At 35.7% G+C, this 8215-nt stretch overlaps 1 pseudogene; it reads right to left on the bottom strand.

Moving 5' to 3' along the window:
- Positions 1-1370: 1370 nt before the first annotated feature.
- On the bottom strand, positions 1371-7988 carry LOC110288737 (olfactory receptor 4A16-like; annotated as a pseudogene).
- Positions 7989-8215: the final 227 nt, after the last annotated feature.

Genomic DNA, 8215 nt, shown 5'->3' on the forward strand with positions numbered 1-8215 from the left:
CTTCATACTAAAGTAGCTTCTTTGTATACTCTCACTAATAAACATAATTAAAAGTAATGATATTACATTATTATGGAATTAATGTTACATACATATGTGTTAGTTGTTTTTTGAACAAAAGATTTTATATATATACACATATATACACACACATATATATATATATAACTATGTAAAATTATGGCTAATATATTATCTTCAATTGAGTCTTTTATTGCTTATATACATATATCATATTGCATATTTTAAACATACATACCAATATTTATTATAAAACAATACAAAACAAAAATAGAATTGTCCAACATAGATGGTTTCTAATAAAATAAAAGCAATTTTATATTCTGCTGTGTGATATTCCAATATGGATGCAAATTAAGTAAAATTTCTTGTGAATATATTAATATAAATTATTTAAATTCCACAAGTGAAATATTGAAGTTCAAAACAAATATGAGGAAACATGGTGGTTATTTAAAATGTTTCTTTTCTATCTCTTCTCTAAAAAAAGAAACTATAAAAATACTATCTTGAGTAATAGTAAAATTGAATGTGTTAATTAGTAAGCTGAACTTAGTGTCATTCGCAAAAATTAAACCTGAATACTTTTTAACAGAAAGCTATCTAACAAATAGGAGTATTATTAGCTACCCAAATCTATTACCCAAATATCCTCAAATGGAAGGGTATAGACACTCAGCTGGAGAATAAAGGTAAGCCTAAAACAATGTTCATAATGTAGCAATGTAAATAATATTATGTACAGACATAACAATAACAAACTTCATCTAAAATATCACCCAGTCAAGGGAATGTATTAGCCACATTTCTTTGTAATGAATTAAGTGATTAAACATTTCCAAAATTATCATTTTCTTCATTAAAAATAATAAACCATTTTCTTCTACATCATACAAAAATGATGGACAAAATCAGTTTACTTTTCTCTTTCATCACAATAGTAAGTAAACTCTATTGTAACAGTCACTAAACTCATTGCCTTTTATTTGTCTTGCAGAAATTCTTTATTGAACTGACTCTAAGCCTAAACAAAAACTTGTTCTGCAATTATGTTTTGTATATTAATAGTATCCCTGGTGGAGACTGGAAAAATGGCTTAGCAATTAAGAGCACTGACTGCTCTTCCAGATGTCCTGAGTTCAATTTCCAGCAACTTCATGGTGGTTCACAACTGTCTGTAATGGGTTCCAATGACCTCCTCTGGTGTGTTGGAAGACAGTGAGAGTCTACTCATATGTATAAAATAAATGAATAATTCTTTTAAAAAACTATCCCTAGTGATCTCATTGAGCAAGCACAATCATTGTGACCACTTACTGTCTGCTGTTGCCCTAGAAAGACTATCCTCTTTAACAACAAGATTTCCTTAGTCTAACTGAATGTAACATTTTAGACCAGAGTTTTAGCATAGACTGTTTTATCTCTGAATTTCTCATGGTACATATTAAGGAATTCAACATGGGAGAGACAACTGTATAAAAATTAGTAACTGATTTATCAATAGGAAAAATGGAGACAGGTCTAACATACATGAAAATGCAAGGAACAAAAAAATAGGACAACTAACATGATGTGAGAGCAGATGGACAGGGCTTTGTGCCTCCCTTCCTGACTGTGAGTCTTAAGAGAGTTTAGAATGATTCCATAGGAGGTTAACAGAATAAAAAACACCACCAGGGACACAGTGAAACTAACAGAAATTATGAATCAAATGGATCTGGCAGATATCTACAGAACATTCTATCCTAAAACAAAAGGATATACCTTCTTCTCAGCACCTCATGGTACCTTCTCCAAAATTGACCACATAATTGGTCACAAAACAGTCCTCAACAGATACAAAAATATTGAAATTGTCCCATGCATCCTATCAGATCACCATGGACTAAGGCTGATCTTCAATAACAAAATAAATAATAGAAAGCCAACCTTCACGTGGAAACTGAACAACACTCTTCTCAATGATACCTTGGTCAAGGAAGGAATAAAGAAAGAAATTAAGGACTTTTTAGAGTTCAATGAAAATGAAGCCACAACATACCCAAACTTATGGGATGCAATGAAAGCATTTCTAAGAGGAAAACTCATAGCTCTGAGTGCCTCCAAAAGGAAACTAGAGAGAGCACACATTAGCAGCTTGACAACATACCTAAAAACACTAGAACAAAAGGAAGCAAATTCGCCCAAGAGGAGTAGACGGCAGGAAATAATCAAACTCAGGGGCGAAATCAACCAAGTGGAAACAAGAAAAACTATTCAAAGAATCAACCAATCAAGGAGCTGGTTCTTTGAGAAAATCAACAAGATAGATAAACCCTTAGCCAGACTCACTAGAGGGCACAGGGAAAGCATCCTAATTAACAAAATCAGAAATGAAAAAGGAGACATAACAACAGATCCTGAAGACATCCAAAACACCATCAGATCCTTCTACCAAAGGCTATACTCAACAAAACTGGAGAACCTGGATGAAATGGAGAAGTTCCTAGACAGATACCAGGTACCAAAGTTGAATCAAGATCAGGTTAATGATCTAAACAGCCCTATATCCCCCAAAGAAATAGAAGCAGTCATTAATAGTCTCCCACCTAAAAAAAGCCCAGGACCAGATGGGTTTAGTGCAGAGTTCTATCAGACCTTCAAAGAAGATCTAATCCCAGTTCTTCACAAACTATTCCACAAAATAGAAACAGAAGGTACTTTACCCAACTCATTCTATGAAGCCACAATTACTCTGATACCTAAACCACAAAAAGACCCAACAAAGATAGAAAACTTCAGACCAATATCCCTTATGAATATTGATGCAAAAATCCTCAATAAAGTTCTTGCTAACCGAATCCAAGAACACATCAAAACAATCATCCATCCTGACCAAGTAGGTTTCATCCCAGGGATGCAGGGATGGTTCAATATACGGAAATCCATCAACGTAATCCAGTATATAAACAAACTCAAAGACAAAAACCACATGGTCATCTCCTTAGAGGCGGAAAAAGCATTTGACAAGATCCAACACCCATTCATGATAAAAGTCTTGGAAAGATCAGGAATTCAAGGCCCATACCTAAACATGATAAAAGCAATCTACAGCAAACCAGTAGCCAACATCAAAGTAAATGGTGAGAAGCTTGAAGCAATCCCTCTAAAATCAGGGACTAGACAAGGCTGTCCACTTTCTCCATACCTATTCAACATTGTACTTGAAGTCCTAGCCAGAGCAATTCGACAACAAAAGGAGATCAAAGGGATACAAATTGGAAAAGATGAAGTCAAAATATCACTCTTTGCAGATGATATGATAGTATATATAAGTGACCCTAAAAATTCCACCAGAGAACTCCTAAGCCTGATAAACAGCTTCGGTGAAGTAGCTGGATATAAAATTAACTCAAACAAATCAATGGCCTTTCTCTACACAAAGAATAAACAGGCTGAGAAAGAAATTAGGGAAACAACACCCTTCTCAATAGTCACAAATAATATAAAATATCTTGGCGTGACTCTAACTAAGGAAGTGAAAGATCTGTATAATAAAAACTTCAAGTCTCTGAAGAAAGAAATTATAGAAGATCTCAGAAGATGGAAAGATCTTCCATGCTCATGGATTGGCAGGATCAACATTGTAAAAATGGCTATCTTGCCAAAAGCAATCTACAGATTCAATGCAATCCCCATCAAAATTCCAACTCAATTCTTCAACGAATTAGAAAGTGCAATCTGCAAATTCATCTGGAATAACAAAAAACCTAGGATAGCAAAAACTCTTCTCAAGGATAAAAGAACCTCTGGTGGAATTACCATGCCTGACCTAAAGCTTTACTACAGAGCAATTGTGATAAAACCTGCATGGTACTGGTATAGTGACAGACAAGTAGAAAAATGGAATAGAGTTGAAGACCCAGAAATGAACCCACATACCTATGGTCACTTGATCTTCGACAAGGGAGCTAAAACCATCCAGTGGAAGAAAGACAGCATTTTCAACAAATGTTGCTGGCACAACTGGTTGTTATCACGTAGAAGAATGCGAATCGATCCATTTCTATCTCCTTGTACTAAGGTCAAATCTAAGTGGATCAAGGAACTTCACATAAAACCAGAGACACTGAAACTTATAGAGGAGAAAGTGGGGAAAAGCCTTGAAGATATGGGCACAGGGGAAAAATTCCTGAATAGAACAGTAATGGCTTGTGCTGTAAGATCGAGAATTGACAAGTGGGACCTCATGAAACTACAAAGCTTCTGCAAGGCTAAAGACACCATCAATAAGACAAAAAAACCACCAACAGATTGGGAAAGGATCTTCACCTATCCTAAATCAGATAAGGGACTAATATCCAATATATATAAAGAACTCAAGAAGGTGGACTCCAGAAAGTCAAATAACCCCATTAAAAAATGGGGCTCAGAACTGAACAAAGAATTCTCACCTGAGGAATACCGAATGGCAGAGAAGCACCTGAAAAAATGTTCAACATCCTTAATCATCAGGGAAATGCAAATCAAAACAACCCTGAGATTCCACCTCACACCAGTCAGAATGGCTAAGATCAAAAATTCAGGTGACAGCAGATGCTGGTGAGGATGTGGAGAAAGAGGAACACTTCTCCATTGTTGGTGGGATTGCAAGCTTGTACAACCACTCTGGAAATCAGTCTGGCGGTTCCTCAGAAAATTGGACATAGTACTACCGGAGGATCCAGCAATACCTCTCCTGGGCATATATACAGAAGATGTCCCAACTGGTAAAAAAGACACATGCGCCACTATGTTCATAGCAGTCCTATTTATAATAGCCAGAAGCTAGAAAGAACCCAGATGTCCCTCAATAGAGGAATGGATACAGAAATTATGGTACATTTACACAATGGAGTACTACTCAGCTATTAAAAAGAATGAATTTATGAAATTCCTAGCCAAATGGATGGACCTGGAGGGCATCATCTTGAGTGAAGTAACACAATCACAAAAGAACTCACACAATATGTATTCACTGATAAGTGGATATTAGCCCAAAACTTAGGATACCCAAGATATAAGATACAATTTGCTAAACGTATGAAACTCAAGAAGAATGAAGACCAAAGTGTGGACACTGTGCACCTTCTTAGAATTGGGAACAAAACACCCAGGGAAGGAGTTACAGAGACAAAGTTCGGAGCTGTGATGAAAGGATGGACCATCTAGAGACTGCTGTATCCAGGGATCCATCCCATAATCAGCTTCTAAACGCTGACACCATTGCATACACTAGCAAGATTTTGCTGAAAGGACCCAAAGATAGCTTTCTCTTGTGAGAAGATGCCGGGGCCTAGCAAACACAGGAGTGGATGTTCACAGTCAGCTATTGGATGTATCACAGGGCTCCCAATGGAGAAGCTAGAGAAAGTACCCAAGGAGCTAAAGGGATCTGCAACCCTATTGTTGGAACAACATGATGTACTAACCAGAACCCCGGAGCTCTTGTCTCTAGCGGCATATGTATCGAAAGATGGCCTAGTCGGCCATCAATGGAAAGAGAGGCCCATTGGACTTGCAAACTTTATATGCCCCAATATAGGGGAATGCCAGGGCCAAAAGAATGGGAATGGGTGGGTAGGGAAGTGGGGGGCGCTATGGGGGACTTTTGGGATAGCATTGGAAATGTAATTGAGGAAAATATGTAATAAAAATATTAAAAATTAAAAAAAAAAAAGAACTGCTAAAAAAAAAAAAAAAAAAAAAAAACACCACCATACAGATTGCTCCATCACTGGCAATGACAGTAAGACCAAGGAAACAGGTGTCAGAGCACACAAGCACCAATAATGGATACATATCACAGGCAAAGTGGTCAATGACATTGGGACCACAGAAAGGAAGGCTATAAACAAAGAGAACTTGAGCCACTGAGTGTGCAAACCCTCCAACCTAGGTTGCCACCAACAGGAGGATGTAAACCCGGTGATTCATGATGGTTAAATAGTGCAGTGGTTTACAGATGGCAACATAGTGATCATAAGCCATTGCTACTAGAAGGAAGATCTCAGTTGCACCAAATAAATGCTCTACAAAGAGTTGGCCCATGAAAGCTCTGAAGGAGATAGTCTTTTTATTGCAGAGTAAGTCCATAATCAACTTGGGTGAGATGGCAGTGGAATAAATAGCATCCATGAGTGACAGATAGGCAAGGAAGAAGTACATTGGGGAGCTCAAGGAGGGGCTGGCAATGATTGTTACCACAATAAGCAAATTGCCTGCCATGGTCACAATGTACATGAGTAGAAACAAGACAAATATTGCTTTTTGGCCAACAGGATCCTGAGTGAGACCCAATAGGATAAATTCTGTAACATGGTTATTCTTTCCTGTTTACTCTTCTTATGAGGCTTATTTCAGAGACAGGAAATTAGGAAAGCAGGACCTGCCATTAATTGTGAACAATTACATGAATCTGTTGGTTATAAAAGATATCTTCATTACTACCTTCTCTGAAGTGAATTGTAGTTAGGTGTTTGGTAAGCATCTATTAGTTCCTCTCATAAATATCACCAAAGAACTTTTAATAATGTCATAAAGGCTAAGTTCTACCTCAAGACCTCAGCAGAATACCATACAGAAAAGTAGACAACGGTATCTCAGTCATTCATATATTTATAACTACTAAAACACATTTTTTTCTGGCTTCATCTTCAGTTGAAACCCTCCCAAAAAAGGTTCACTGTAGTGTTACTAGCTAAACATATATGCTACCCAAATATCCTGAAATGAAAGGACATAGCCACTGAGATGAGGAATGTGTGTTCAATGAAGCTATGTATTGTAGCTACACAATGTTATTTATATTCATAGGAATCGTTATTTAGGGAAAGAGACTTCGTTTTGGAAAACTACAAAAAGTGATGGTAACAAATGCTAAATATTTGACTAAGAGATAGCCATTATTTTTAGTTGGTAAACTTTGTGAAGAATACTTTACAATATGATTGTGATGCATCCAAAATATTATCCAGTCTGTAACAACCAAATTAATGTATTTATACTTTACTGAATGACACAGATTCTCCACATCCTAAAAGACAATTGTTATTTGTATATCTCTCATTAGATCAGTAAAATCTGAATTTTGAATTGTACCAAATGATCCCAATATTTATATAGCAAATACTTTCTGAGGCAGTTATTTCATCTGACTCTGTCAGGTTTTTCAGAATCTATTGTTTTATTCATTAAATCTTTGCACATATCAATTCTTATCACAATAATACACTATCAGGATTTTCACAATTTTTTTCACCTGACTTATATTCACCTCTGACTGACACCCACTATAATGTCTCCAGCTAGAATATTTGTTTTATAACTCTTTTTTATAGATCTCTTTGTTTTAGAACTCTTATTAAGGAGAGTAAGAGAGGAGATAATAGAATCTATAAAGATACTGAAGAATGAGGCATGATTTTAAATATAATGCTTCCTAAATATTGAGGGTTGTCAAATACAAGTTCATCATCTGGAGACCAAATATATAAAAGTCAATTAAAAGTACATAATTGATGTGATAATGTCTCCATTAGGATCATATTTAAATGTATTTATAAATATATCTCAGTTTGTACTTTGAAAAATAAAAAGATTAAATCTGCCAATTTAAACTCCCTTCTAGTTGAAACTATGTGGCCCTACTAATATTTCAGACTTATACTTATAGATTCTTCTGGGAAGTTTTTATTCTTTTTTCATATTTTTATAATCAAATTATAGTTTCCAAACTTATTATTTTCCTGAATAATGATAGCAAAGAATAAATGGAATGTGGCAACTACTGTGACTAAATAATTACTGTAATTTTATCATTCATGTGATAGAACCCAAGGACACAATGGAAAGAAGTGAAACCATTGTGGACCCATGAGCCATACATGTGTATGGAAGTGTCATATCAAGTTCATTCACTAACTGTTCCACACTGGCAATGTCACCATCCTTCTGTCTCCATTTAATCACTTTTACCATGGAAACATCATCATCCACTCTATAGGGTATTTGATTTGATTTTTTTCATTAAAAATGCTGAAGCACTGATGGAATGAACATGGACAGTAGCTCTTGCTGATGCTCTTGATTGTTCACAGGAAGTATCAGTTCAGAATTAATTATAAGCATTCGCTGTCAAAAAGGATTGTAAACAAAGCCTAGGATACAAAGGATA

This window comes from Mus caroli, unplaced genomic scaffold, assembly GCF_978045245.1.
Source record: "Mus caroli unplaced genomic scaffold, Mus_caroli_1 scaffold_2, whole genome shotgun sequence".
NCBI classification, from domain to species: domain Eukaryota; kingdom Metazoa; phylum Chordata; class Mammalia; order Rodentia; family Muridae; genus Mus; species Mus caroli.